The 15,231-nt window shown below is 41.1% G+C and overlaps 1 pseudogene across 1 annotated transcript; it reads left to right on the forward strand.

Moving 5' to 3' along the window:
* The first annotated feature begins 181 nt into the window (after positions 1-181).
* Positions 182-3,723, forward strand: LOC145581782 (putative isoaspartyl peptidase/L-asparaginase 3; annotated as a pseudogene). The gene is made up of 7 exons (XR_014099678.1): positions 182-376; positions 501-672; positions 1,900-1,964; positions 2,055-2,449; positions 2,562-2,620; positions 3,100-3,204; positions 3,408-3,723. The product of XR_014099678.1 is annotated as a putative isoaspartyl peptidase/L-asparaginase 3 (transcript).
* The last annotated feature ends 11,508 nt before the right edge of the window (positions 3,724-15,231 follow it).

Consider the following 15,231-nt stretch of genomic DNA (forward strand, 5'->3'; position numbering starts at 1 on the left):
ATACCTCTGTATTTTATTAGTTGCTCTATTTCTCCTTACGGAGTGTTAGGAGAAATAGTGGAAAGTAAGCCTATTTACGGATTGGATTTCTGAACTGATATCTGAATAGAAACTGAATCAATCCGAAAATTTCGGATATATGATATCAGAAATCATTCAGATCGGATGCTTTGAATACCCATTATTCAGTACTTGTATTAATTAAAATTGATTATCGTTTTGTGTATTGGGTCAATCCAACCCACCCGATTACCCATTTTTGATAACTCTGAATCTCTGATAAATCAATTTCCCAGTTTTGGGTGTCACCCCAGAAAGAATCTGAATGGCGATTGCTGGGTTTAAGTCCCTCCTTATTACTACACTGCTCGTTACAGTAGTACTCCATCCTTCCCAAAGTTCAATTTTTGTTTATCTTTAATTTCTGGGTTTTTGTCAATTTTAAACATTAAGTCATTGATAATGATTATTGGGTTGTATCTTGTATGTATGTTTATTAGGTTGTCGCAAATGAAGTTGAGATTAGTGGGAAATACCCAATTGTGGTAAGCACTTGGCCGTTTGTTGATGCTGTTAGGGCTGCTTGGAGAGCTGTTGACGGAGGTTTCTCAGCCGTTGATGCTGTTGTTGAAGGTTGTTCTGCTTGTGAAGAACTCAGATGTGATGGTACAGGTATAATCTTCATAAATTATCTTCATTTATAACTTTGAGTTTCATATTTTTGAGGAAATTGTGTGATTTTTTTAATTCGTTCATGCATAATTTGCTCATAAATTGTTGCAAAGTTCAATTTGGGCACCTGAGTAAATTAGTAATATGAAGTTTTTAATTGTACATAGTATGTTTTGGAACTGAATATTTTCTGGAGGGTGAGCTTGAAATGTGTTTAGTTGTCAGTATTAAGATTCAGAAGATTATGGCTTTTTTCTTCTAAAAAGAAGATTATGGCTTATGATTTGGTGTTTTGTGAATATTGTGTTAGTTTGGCTTACCGGGTGGTTTAGAAGTTAAGAAGTGTATATATTGTGTTAGTTTAGCTATGCATCAAGTGTATGACTCTTGATGCATAGCTTATTATGAGCTTCCACTACACGTCTTCCCCGCATTCGAAGAGTGAACAGTAATTTTTTTTTTTTTTTTCTTGATATATCAGTTGTGTGGTTGCTCTGATGTTTTGTATAGTGAGCTTATGATTAGTGCAACGAAAACAAAAAAATAAATGCAATAATCTAAATTATGTTAAGGTTGGTAGGGGTGACATGCTGACATGTATAAATGTATTTAGTCTTACTTCTAACAAATATAGTATAGAGGTTGTTTTTGAAAGATTCGTTGGAAAATATTTTTGATAGGAAATATGAAAAACAAAGATCTTATTCCTAAAGGTAGCACATTAAGAATGGAAATATCGATAGTTTTGCTATTACCAGTTAATCATCATGATAATAATGATGATGTTCGTATTAACAGTTCGAAATCAAGGATTGTGGCCATAAGGCACCCTCTCTTGAACTGTCTTTTGTTGGTTTACTTATACTCATGTGTGAGCCCTCTATGGCCAACATTAATTTTAGTAATTTGAAAGTTTGTGCACTCACTTTTCCTTTCTACTGCTGTAATTTGATGGGGGTAGTACCAGTAACATTTGAATCTTTCTGCCTTTTGTGGATCGTGTGGTGGCTTCATAGTATATTAGTTTCTAGTATTAAGTTGTAACTGTAACGGTAAGGTTGGTCACTAGCAGGTCTCAGTGATATTGAAAACTGGCTGAATAAATTTTAGTTTTCGGCTTTTAGAATTTAGATTGTACATGTAAAATGTGGAATATAAAGTTGAACCATATGGTTGAGAATCTTGAGATGTGATAGAATGTTGAAATGTGTCTTTATCTTTGCACAGTTGGACCTGGTGGTAGTCCAGATGAGAATGGAGAAACAACTTTGGATGCTTTGATAATGAATGGGGTAGCAAAACTATTTCTTGCTCCCTTTTTACATGTATGCATGTTGTAGACATTAGCTCAATTTTTATTTGTTTTCTAAAGCATTTCATAGGCATCTATGGAAATTGGTGCTGTTGCTGCCATGAGATATGTGAAAGATGGTATTAGAGCTGCAAGATTAGTGATGCAATATACCGAGCATACTTTATTAGTTGGAGAGCAAGCATCACTATTTTTGCCATTTCAATGGGTCTTCCGGGACCTATGAACCTCGGCTCTGAGGATTCATTGCACAAGTGGACTAAATGGAAAGAGAATGACTGTCAGCCGAATTTCCGAAAGAACGTTTCCCCTTCAAACAGTTGTGGTCCTTACCATCCGACCAAAAAGGTTGGTTTTGGAGAGACGTCATGTCCTGCTGCAAATCTGGTAGAAACTTCGACTAGAAATATTGCGCCTATTAACATCCACAACCATGACACTATTTCAATGGCTGTTATCGATAAGGTATGCTCTTCATGGCTAACCTACCTTGATTCCTTTAGTCAGTTTAGACTATTTTGAATTGTAATTGATACATTCTGTGATAAGAATAACTTAGCATCTGTAATTTCCATAGATGGGACATGTTGCTGTTGGTACATCTACTAATGGAGCAACTTTTAAAATCCCTGGCAGGTAATTTGGATTATGCTCACTACCATAGTGTTATGTATAGTTAGTGTTTTATTTGATTTTCTTTTATTTTTTACTGCTGAAAAAATATATATATAGATTTAGACTGGTTCTTAATTTCAGATTTCTGCATATATAAAAGGAATGATACTTGCTATATTTGTTCTTGTAATTTTGTGAATGTAAGAGCTACTTGTTGGAGCCTTATGTTTCAATTGTTTTTAGGGACCAATAGTGGTTGGTAGAGGGTTGAAACTTTGGGAAAGGGGGGTATTGCAAGAAGCTTACCGTCTGTTATATTTTCCCCTGAAACAACTTAGTCTTCTTAATGATCCGAAGAAGTTTGTAACGTCTAATTGTATCTCATGCTCCACCGTATATGCAGTGCTATCATATGTGGGCCTATATTTTTATATAGTTTTTGGGTTCCTTTAGTATTTGGGTATCATTGTATGCTGACAAGATAATGCCATTGCAACCAGGGTCGGTGATGGTCCTATTCCTGGGTCTTCAGCATATGCTGATGATGAAGTTGGTGCATGTGGTGCAACAGGAGATGGCGATATTATGATGCGCTTCCTTCCATGGTTAGTTTACAGAATTTGTTGCTTAGGATCTGCATTATATTATGACTCAAGTATTTTAACACTCTCAGCTTTAATATAAGATCACATATACTTGCTTAATTATTAAGTTGCTAGGAAAAATGTGTGATCACTATTATCTCTGAACAAAAGAGTGAAAGTTTTTGAATACTAGAGATACGAATTTATCTTTGTTTGATGAACAGCTACCAAGTTATTGAGAGTATGAGACAAGGAATGGAACCTAAGTTAGCTGCTGAGAACGCGATATCCAGAATTGCTAGAAAGTTTCCCAAATTTGTTGGAGCTGTCTTTGCAGTGAGCAAGAATGGCATACATGCAGGTGCTTGCCATGGATGGACATTTCAGTACTCCGTTAGACTTTCAAGCATGGACGACGTGGAGGTGTACACAATCATGCCTCAAATTGCAACTGCCAATGTTTGACAAAAGGCTCAAATGCTTATTGAGCATTACACCTGTTGTTTCCTTACTGAACTATTATGTATGTACTTACTACTCCATATTTACTCAAATTTAAATTTCTAGATTTCCCTTGAGAAAAAAAAAAAAAAAAGGAAAATTTGTCGGAAAAAACCTTTTAAAGCAATTTTTTTGTTGGAAAAAACCTTATAAATTTTTTTTGGCAATCTAAAACCTGATTCTAAATTTTTTTTGTTGAAGACAACCAAAAACTCTAATTACCCTTATTATCCTCTAATTTTCCTTAATTACCCTTTTATCTCTCAATTAATTATTTAAAAATTATATTAATTAAACAAACATAAAACACCCAAACCCCCACACACCACCAACTAGCCACCCCCTTCCCCTGCAGCAGCCGCGGCGGCCATAACCCCGTGCCGGCGCCAATCGATGCTGCTCCTACCCTCGCCGTCACCCTCCCCCTACCCCCTAAACCACCACCCCTAATATTTCTTTCCTTTGGACATGAATCAGCCTCGAAACCCCCTTACTCTAAAAATCCCCAAATTCTCAATCATTTCTCCCAAAACAAAATCAGAACAAGATCCTTAAGAGAGGCAAAGAATTAAAGGGCAGATTATTGTTTGCGCAGCGAAAAATATCTTGATTTAGGGTTACAGATGTGCTCCACCAATCTATTAGGTCCAGGTCCGGATGTTGTTCAGAACCAAACTTCGCTGGTGGCCTTGGTGGCGTGTTGCGTCGGATTTGGGGGTTTTTGGCTGCAAATTTGAGGAGGGAAGGTTAGATTTCTGGGGCGTTGGAGCGAGGATGAGAGTTGCCGGCGGGGATGGGAGAAGATGCTGGGCGTCGTCGGCCGCCAGGGGTGGCTAGGTCGGGGATCAGGGGCTGGCTGGATCAGTTTTATTTTTTTTAATTAATATAATTTTTAAATAATTGAGAGTTAAAAGGATAATTAGGAAAATTTAGAGGATAATTAGGGTAATTAGAGTTTTTGGTTGTATTCAACAAAAAAATTTTGGAATCAGGTTTTAGATTGGCAAAAAAATTTTAAAAGGTTTTTTTCACCAAAAAGAGTGCTTTAAAAGGTTTTTTTCAACAAAAAGAGTGCTTTAAAAGGTTTTTTCTGACAAATTTTTCAAAAAAAAAAAGTGCACAAAATATGAAGGTACATAGTACAAAGTAATAAGTGAGAAAAGATAAGGATCTAGGAGGTGGAGGGACTAACCTCCATCTCCCTCCCGTGTGAGGGGGGTTTGAACCTCATCCCCCTCCTGTGGTAGGAGAGGGTTCCCGGATACCTTACCCTTTAAAAAATAAGGTGAGAAATTTTTTTTTTTAAAAAAACTTTTTTTAAAAGGTGAGAAAAGATAAAAATTAGAGGTTAGAAAAGATAAAATTTAGTAGGAAACTATCCTCTTATAATAAACAAATTAATAGTAGGAAACTATCCTTATAGTTGTAAACTACTACTTAAGTAAACTACTATTATATTATCTTCCAAATGTACTCGTATGATATATTGATGATATCTTACTGTAATGCTGTACGAGTATATATATAATGCTAAATCAGATATCAGAATTCAGAAATTGTTCGGATTAAATTATGGATGGGAATTATAATTACCATTAGGACAGTATGTAGGAGCGCGGTAGCAATAGAAGCCATTATTAATATTGAATCGAGAAGAGGATGATGATGATCAACTGCAGGTTGGCCTTAATAAGCCAAGAATTAGTTTGAATTGTATCCCTCGGGAGTTGATAGAATTAATCTTAAGCAAAGTCGATGATATTGTAAGCCTTTGTCGCTGCTCGATTGTCTCTCGGGAAATGTATGAATTGTTACAAGTATGAGGGCCATCTACTTTACCATGCCAAGGTCGTCAATCAACTACCCAAAAGTGTCGCCGCCGTCATGGGCGTCGTCATTCTCTATCGTCATGTTTCCGTACCCTCCAGGATTAATCCAGCATCAAGTTGATCGTTGTATATTGTCGGTGAATCACAAGAAATCATGTGATTTTCTTAGAAGGTTTTCGCTTCTTGAGTCTGTGTTCGTTCAACTCCCGCCTCCACCCGTACCCTTAGCTGATTCCTGGTTTAGGTGGGATTCTCAAATCAATGTTACCTCGCATATTTCAAGTTATTATTTTATTTCTGTTGATGCTACCATCATCAATAATAATAATAATAATAATAATAATAATAATAATCAAAGTGCTCCGGTTGTATGGCCAGTCACGAACGAAGAGGCTACTCGAAGAGGGGACGTGACATGGAGGCACTTGAAGCTCCATGCTAATACGGTTCTAACACAATTTCCATCCATGAAAATCAATCCTAGCGGAAAGGCATTTTATCAGCACCCTAGGTTGACAACAATTGTGAGCAAAGACTACGATTTGAATAGTAATGGGAGGCTAACTTTATATAAAACCGATAAAGATAAAGATAAAGATAAAAGATAAATTATATCGAGCAAGTTTTATTATTTGTATAATGAATTGGAGTTGAAATCTAGTGGTGTCACCATAAAAGATGCATGGCTTTGGTTTTACTACTATGACAAAGGACACATTGAAGGTGATGATGACGGTGATGATTTTAGCAACGCAGCACATGAAGATGATCTTATCAAGTCTTGCTTTGATAGAGGGGATTATTCAAGAGAAAAGCATAAAGAAGCTGTTCCGGGTGTTCTCCGATACAGATAATCTTCGTGGGTTGGTAAAGGTTTACCGTCCAATTACGCACCTGCACAGTCAACACAGGTAAGCTAACCCGGGGGTTATCCGGGAATAACCTCTCCGATGCTAAAGTTAGCAATCCGATAAGAAGAAAGAGTGAAGAGAGAGAGAAAAAGATTGTACCTTTGGGTGAACATTTGCTTGGATATATATAAGGAAATAACCAAGCTGGTGCCACCTATAACGATAGGTGGCAAACCGACCTCGTAGGTAGCAGGTGCCTACGTGGTCTCAAGCAGCTCTCCACGTGGCCGTTTAGAAAGGCCGTTATGGATATTTGAGCTTTCTTACTAATCAGTTGTTTTATTGGTATTAGAAGACATTACCGGCTAATTAGATGTTACTACCGGTATTATCCCGTACAACTAGCCCCCCAAGTGAGGACGGTGGTAAAACCGGCGTTCTCACTTGTAATTATGAGAGGAAGTTAAGGAAGGAAAGCTCGTTCTAGAATTTGAAAATCTCTCATTTGCCCCCCAAGTGAGCAAAGTACCGATAGTGCTTTGATCACTTAAAAATTAACTGAGATTTAAAAATCTCCGATTTGCCCCCCAATTGAGCAAAGTACCGATAGTGCTTTGATCACTTAAAAATTAACTGAGATTTAAAAATCTCCGATTTGCCCCCTAAGTGAGCAAAGTACCGATAGTGCTTTTAGGCATTATTATTTTTGATGAAAAAATTTAAAATTTTCAAAATTGGTCTGGGCGGGAAAACTTAAAAATTGAGTGGGGCACGTGTCGTTCATCCTGCGTCTCAGTTCATGAAAAGGCGTTTTTCCCCAGCCGTTGGATTGCATGCACAAACTGTCACTTCAACTGCCACTGTTCATGGGGGTATTTAAGCCTCGAAAAAGAGGGATTTTCCTCATTTGCTCTTGATTTCCAAAAAATTTCTTCGAAGTATTTTTCTGTGAACACACTTAGGGTTTCGTCGATCAATTCGCATCATCAAGGGGAGAATAATTTCAGTTGCTTAGTTGAAGATATAACTTTCTTGACTTTCTCACTTCAGTGTTATTGTTAGTTCTGTTCTGCGAAGTTCAATCGATTCAACGAGGTAAAAAGCCCTAACTTTTCATTTATTTTGGTAATTTAGAGTGTCAATTGCCTGTTTCGCCTTAGTGTCGTGTCTGTGGTTGTGTTTGTTAAGTTTATGTCTGAATTTGTTCACAACTCGACTTCGGGTAAGGCCGGCGAGGCTGACCCGTTTGCACCCTTGTCCCCAGCTCCAGTGAAAGAAGTTAAAAACTCTTATCAGCCTACCTGGTCTAATATTTTAGAAGACGTTGAGATTACCTCAGTCTCCCCAATAAGCATTTGTCCTCAGTTGGAGTCTACTTTCGAGATTATTCAATGTCAAACTTAGGCAAGATAGGTCGTAAAACAAGGGCGATGCCGAGAACCAAAAGAATTAGTTACCAACCCGGGGAGGGTGAAACCTCTGAACGCCGTGCCGGTAAAGAACCTGTGATTGAGGAAACCTCTGATGTCGGTGAAGAGCATGTACAGTCTGTAGAGAGATCCTTGGAGGACATGGGTGAGGAGAGTGTGGGCAACAGCCAAGATGAGGGCGTAGATGGGAGTGGTGGTGAGGAATCTGGTGAAGCCGATAGTGAAGGTGGCAGTCGGGATACCGAGGTGAGTGAGCAGGCGGTAAGAGTGAGGGAGGGTGAGGCTGCCGAGAGAAGTGATGCCGTTTTGAAAGAAGAAAGTGTTGATGAAGGGTATGATTCTGAGAATGACGACCCAAAGTACCGAGAACCCCTTGTATTAAAGCCCGAGTACAAAGTTGTGTCAACAAAAGTTGACCCTGAATGGCTCCAGAAAGCTATCGATAAAGAGTACTGCCGCATTGGTGCTCACTTTTACAACCTTCCTGACGGCTATGATCTCAAATTGCCTAAAGAGGATCAGACTGCTCTTGATTGCCCTGACGGCCATATTGTAGTTTATGCGAAGCATCTTGAGTATGGTTTACGGTTTCCGCTGCACCCTTTTATCGAGAAAATTTTCAGAGCATGGAATGTTTGCGTGGCGCAGTTAACACCCATAGCTATTCGGAACCTTATCTCATTGGTGTGGGTCATGATATTCATGGATTTCCCTCTCACACTGAACCTGTTTCGCACTCTTAACTGGCTAAAGAGAGACAGTCAGTCACCGGGGTACTGGTCGTTGTTCACGGCCTCGGGTAAATGTACAGTATGGCCGAAATTGACCAGTTGCAAAGGCTGGATGGAGAATTTCTACTTTCTTAGCGTTCCTGAGGACTACAAAGTTCGCAGATGTTTCTATCCCCCCCATAGTATGTTTGATACCATTAGGCGTAGAAGAGTAGGTGATATAGAGAAGTATGCTTGTAAGTTTTTTTACTGTACATATGTAAAGGCTGGTAGTAAGAACAAAGCTGTACCGGGGGTGTGGCTACCCAACTGTAATTATATCTTGGGTAACGCCCTTTTGTCTCATGTCGGTCTCTGCTGGACTGACGAATTTGGTATGGTTCTACTCCAATTAACAACTTTGTTTCATTCTTCACTCTTTCTCTTTTCTTTTTTTTTTTTTTTTTTTTTTTTTTTTTTTTTGAACTATGGATTTAAAGATTTGGCATGCCTAGAATCAGTTACTTTAAAACCATGGACTACCGGCATTTTTACATTCAGAGTACTTAACATTCCTCATTCTCGTTATTTGTATTTATTCCTTGCACGTTTGTTGCCTTGCAGGTATTAACAAGTTAGATTTTGCCAATTTGGGTTTACACCCTGACGGTAGGGTGAAATTTCAGTGCCCTCCAAACCCAAAGCACGGTTACGATACATTACCCGTCTACTGCACACGTGCTCTTAAGGGGAAGAAAAGAAGACGACAAGATATGACTTCCAACGAGCAACGCAGGACCAGAATTCCACGCACTCTTCCGATCAGAAGAGGTGGAGCAAATGCCCAGAAAAGATCCAGCGACCTTTCAAGCCGTGAGCAGAACAAAAAGCATAAACAAGACGAGGCCGCTAAAAATCAGCAGAAGCCTACTGAGAATGTGAACGTCGTGAATTTGGAGGACGACGCTCCTACTGGTACCAGAAGATTGAATATTACTCTGCGCAAGCCTACTGAGGCAAGTGTGGTTGCTGCAGAGAAAGTTGTTACGACTGATAAGCTAGTACCGGCAGAAGAATCTTTTCTGAGGGACCGACAAAATCGATTGTCGGGCAAGTCTGCTAGCAGCAAGAACGCCTTTATACCTGTGATGACAGGGGACTATATCGAGGTTCCCCATGTGAAGGTTCCTACCGAGGTTGCTGAGGAGTTCTTGGTTCCTAGCGGCAGTGCTGGCGAGCCGTGGCATCCGCGCATCAACGTGAATCGGGGAGAGTCTGTTATCTGTGACGATCCCAACACCGGAGGCAGCATAGGATGGAGAATGCTGAAAGATTTAGCCACGCCGGGAGACCGACCCGTCGACAAGCTGATAGCTCCTTGTGGTCAGATGATGAATGATATGCTCCGGGTAAGACAAAACTGCTGTCATGACCCTTGTCTATTATTATCATTTTTTTTTATGTTACTATTTTGTTATGTGTATTTGATGCTTACCTGTTCTTCTTTTCTGTTCTCTTTTTTTTATATGTAGACTGTTAATTCGGCGGTCGAGGTGGTACATATGTACCGTTATTACCAGCGCTGTCATGATCAGGCCGAAACGAAATTCAAAAAATGTGATGACGCCCGACAAGCTGCTGTTAACGAGAAGGAGAAACACAAGGCCACTATCAAGACCATGGAGAACAACATGGTTGTTCTAAACACAAAGCTGGCCAATCAGGAATCTATGCAGAGAAGGATCACCAGCCTTGAGCAGGAGCTGAAAACAGAGAAGGAGGCTAAGGCGAAGTTGGAGGGAGCTTTGAAAAAAGCTGAGGAGGAGAAGCCCGGTATCAGGCGCCGAGCAGTCAACCGATTCCTGCAGTCCGACCACTACCGGAATTTGCTGGTGGACCGATATACTGGTGGGTGGGTAGCCGCTCACCGTTGTGTCTGCAAAGCCGAGAACTGGGATGCGGAGAAATGGCAGGCAGCTGAGGCTGCTTACAGTGAAGATATGCATCTCTCTCCTACTAGCTACGAAGGAGATTACTTTGACAACCCCCCTCCAATCGAAGTGCTGAAGAATCTGGATCCGCGCGATTTGCCGGAAGAGGAGTTTGCTGATGCCCTTATTGCTAGTCCTGTCAAAGAGGACAATGCTGTCGGCACCTCTGAACCTGCCCCCCAAAAGGAGCCTGAAACAAAGAAAGATTAATGGGGCGGGCAGTCATCACCGGAATCATGCGGGTCATCCTTGTCTGTAATTTCTAAGGCTCACTGTTGAGCAACATATGTTTGTTTTTGTTGAAGAAATTTTTTTTTTTTTTTTAAAACTTGTATTTTGGCCGATCTGACCCTTGTCTTTTTTGGGTGATGGCTGTCGATTTCACATGTGTATGCTATAACAATTTTTATTTTCTGTTGACTTAACCACGTATCTGCAATATTTGAACTTGGGAACCTGTATATTTGAACTGCACTGAACTAAACGGTTTCTCCGTTGTACTTGAATTCCGAATGATTTTGCTGTTGATTTTGTTTCAAAGAAACTTACACGTTTTCTTTACTATGTTCATTCTAATGCCGTAAATACTACTATGCTTGTCTGCGATTTCTATAACCGTATTATAAGTGGGTTGTAATTGTATTATAATTGCATATTCGTTTGTTTATTTGCGCGCAAAATTTTATAGCGTTCTGCTACTTAAACTATTTCTAGTTCTAACAAATTATCCATAGAAATTGATTCCAACACATTAGCACCTTAGGCATATGCCTCCGAGTTCCGCAATTAATTTCCGTAGAAATTGATTTCAGAATTCCTTATCATTCTGTTATTGCCGGTATTTTCCCGTGTATGCAGCCTTTAGCAGGCCAAGTATTTGACAGTGGATCAGACCGTCAATTTCAACTTGCCTTGAGGCGCAATAGTTATCCAACCTTCCTCCTTACTTGAATGAAAGAGATAGCTAGCTAGGCTGTTTGTCAGATCATATCAAAAGTAGGGGATGGCTCCATATGTTATAGTACATACTTTTCTTATTCACGGCCTAGGCCTAAATCGGCAAAACAAACTACAGGCATGGAGCTTGCCTACAAAATAAGAACTTAACAAGAAAAAGCTAAACCATGACCACATGTCATGCCGGTACTACACATGAGAAATTAAAACACATTCTAAACGTAGTATTTCTTGAGGATACTCGTATTCCAAACATTTTTTAATGGTACTCCTTCTAGAGTCATCAACCGATACGATCCCTGGCGAACCGTTTCATACACTTGATAGGGGCCTTCCCAGTTTGCGGTGAGCTTGCCATCTGCGTTCCCTCTACCTGTTGCGGCCGTTCGACGAAGGACCAAGTCTCCATCTTCCATATGCCGATAATTGACTCTCTTGTTATATGCTTGACTCATACGACTTTTATATGCTGCTGACCTGATGGCAGCCGTAAGCCGAGTTTCAGGTAAGAAGTCTAATTGCTGTCTTAGGAGCAAGTCATTCTGATCCTCACAGAAATGTTGAACACAAAATGTAGGGAGTCCTACTTCAGCCGGAATAACGGCTTCTGAGCCGAAAGAAAGGTTGAATGGTGATTCCCCAGTAGTTTCCCTTGTTGTTGTTCTATTCGCCCATAGAATTTCCGGGATTAGATCTGCCCACAAACCCTTCGCATCTTCTACCTTCTTTTTCAGTGCCGTTAGTATCTGCTTATTTGCGGCCTCCGCCTGGCCGTTTGACTGGGGATGACAGACTGTCGCATATGCGAATTTTACTTTGTATATGCTGAGGAAGTTCTTAACTGGGTTGCAATCAAATTGGGAGCCGTGATCAAACACCATTGCAACCGGTAGGCCAAATCGGATGAATATACTCTTCCAGATGAACTTCTTAACCTCACTCGCTGTTATTTTTGCTACCGGTTCAGCCTCTATCCACTTGGTGAAGTAGTCAATCCCTACTATCAGGAATTTTCTGCTCCCTGTTGCTGATGTAAAAGGTCCAATAATGTCCATTCCCCATTGTGCGAACGATATCGGATTTAAAATTGGTGTCAGATCGTTTGGCGGCTGGTTGATTGCCGGCCCAAATTTTTGACATTTATCGCACTTTTTCGCGTACGCTAAAGTATCAGCATTCATTGTCGGCCAGTAATACCCTCTTTTCATTGCTTCCAAGGACATTGACCGGCCTCCGGCATGATTTCCGCAATCCCCCTCATGGATTTCCTCTATCAGCCTAGCTGACTCATAAGCCGATATACACCTTCGCAACGGTAGCGAGAATCCCCTTTTATACAGCATTCCCTTGAACATGACAAACCAGATGCTATCCTTATTTATCTTCTGTGCTTCTGTTTTGTCTGTCGGTAAGACGTTATGCACCTTGTAGGCTAGCACGCCATCATACCATTCTTGGCCATCAATCACGCAATTCACTTCTTTTGGAGTGTTGTCGGGGTCAATACTTTTGCGTTCCAGAAGTTCCACCATTACAGTACATTCCAGATCATTGAAGCTTGAACTTGCCAATTTTGCCAAGGCGTCTGCCTGTGTGTTTTTTGCTCTCGACACTAATTGTATTTCAAACGTTTCCAAGTTAGCGGTTATTGCTTTCAACTTGGCCAGGTAGGCCATCATCGTCTGTTCTTTTGCCTCATAAGTGCCGTCAAACTGACTTGCTACCAATTGTGAGTCAGTCGTGAGTTCTATCCGCTTTGCCTCAGCCGCAATGCATAACTGCACTCCTGCAAGTGCTGCCTCATACTCAGCTTCATTGTTTGAGGCTTTGAACTTGAATTTGATATCATACTCGAATATGTCCCCTTGCGGTGACATTATGACAATGCCGGCTCCGGAGCCTGTTGGTGCCGAGGAGCCGTCAACAGAAACCTTCCACACTCCATTGACCTCTTCTTCGTCGGTGTAGGACGTTTCCACAATGAAATCAGATAATGCCTGAGCCTTTATCGGCACTCGTGGCTTGTAAATTATAACATACTCCGACAACTCTACCGCCCATTTGAGCAATCTACCTGACGTCTCCATTTTCTGCAGAGACTTCTCTAACGGCTGATTTGTCAACACTTCAATGGTATGTGCATCAAAATATGGCCGAAGTTTTCTTGCCGCTATAACCACTGCATATGCCATCTTCTCTATCAGAGGGTATCTTCTTTCTGCCGCGTTCAGGACATGGCTCACAAAATAAATTGGCATATGTGCTTTCTTTCGTTCTACTATCAGCACCGCCGCAACCGTCTTTGGAGATGCCGAGATGTATAATTACAGGCTCTCTCCCTGTTCCGGCCGTGCTATGGTCGGAAGGGACCTTAGATGGTTTTTGACCACCTCTAATGCCTTTGCTTGCTCTTCCCCCCAAACGAATGTTTTATTCTGCCGGAGGACTACAAAGAATGGTAAGGCCTTATCAGCCGATTTGCTAATAAACCTCGTCAGCGCTGCCATGCGTCCAGTAAGCTTCTGTATGTCTTTTATTGACTTGGGTTGCGGCAGGCTAAGTATAGCTTCTATTTTGTCGGGATTTGCATCTATCCCCCTTTCACTAACCATAAACCCCAAGAATTTCCCCGAACGAACTCCAAAGACGCATTTTTCCGGATTGAGCTTCATTCGGTACTGACGCAAAGTTTCAAATGTCTCCCTTAAATCTGCAACGTGGTCAGTGGCTAACCGGCTTTTTACGATGGAGTCGTCAACATATACTTCTACGTTTCTTCCTTTCTGATTTGCAAAGACTTTGTCTACCAGTTTCTGATATGTTGCCCCGGCGTTTCGTAACCCAAATGGCATTGCCTTGTAACAAAATACTCCGGCATCAGTAATAAACGCCGCTTTCGTTCTATCTGGTGCATACAGGCTGACCTGATGATATCCCGAGAAAGCATCCATAAAACTGAGCAGAGCGTGGCCGGAAGTGGAGTCTACCAACCTATCTATTCGGGGCAGTGGATAGCAGTCCTTTGGGCAGGCTTTATTCAGGTCTGTAAAGTCCACGCACATCCTCCATTTTCCTGACGGTTTCCTTACCATGACCACATTTGCTAACCATTCAGGGTACGTGCAAGGCTCAATAAACCCCGCCGCTAGCAACTTGTTTACTTCTGCTTGTATTGCTTCTATCTTTTCTGTCGAGAAGTTTCGTTTTTTCTGCCTAACCGGCCTGGCATTTCTATCCACATTCAGCTTATGTACTATAACATCTGGGTGAATCCCTGGCATTTCATCTGCCGAGAAAGCAAACACGTCAGCGTTCTCCCGTAAAAGTTCCACCAAATGACAACGGGTATCCATATCCATGTCGGACCCAACTCGTACGGTTCTTCCCGATACCCCAGGTTGCAACTCAATTTCTACCGTCTCCCCTCCCGGCGAAGGGCGGGGAACTGCTGCCGGGCGTGTATCGAAATTCTCCATTGCTAAGTCATGTGTGGATGCGGCTCGCCCCCTTTTCTACGCTTCCTGATTAGCCTGGGGTTGTCGGTTAGGCTGTTTTAGAGCTGTCACATAGCACTCCCTGGCCATTGTCTGGCCTCCTCTGACACGTTCTGTCTTCCCCAAATTTGAAACATATACCATCGTCAGATGATATGTCGAAACTACCCCCTGCACATCATGGATTAGGGGTCTACCGACAATAGCGTTATACGCTGAGGGCACATCAATTATTAAAAATTCCGTCATAACATCTCTGGCCGCCATGCCTTCGCCAATTCTAAC

This window comes from Chenopodium album, chromosome 15 (assembly GCF_948465745.1).
Source record: "Chenopodium album chromosome 15, dcCheAlbu1.1, whole genome shotgun sequence".
NCBI classification, from domain to species: Eukaryota; Viridiplantae; Streptophyta; class Magnoliopsida; order Caryophyllales; family Amaranthaceae; genus Chenopodium; species Chenopodium album.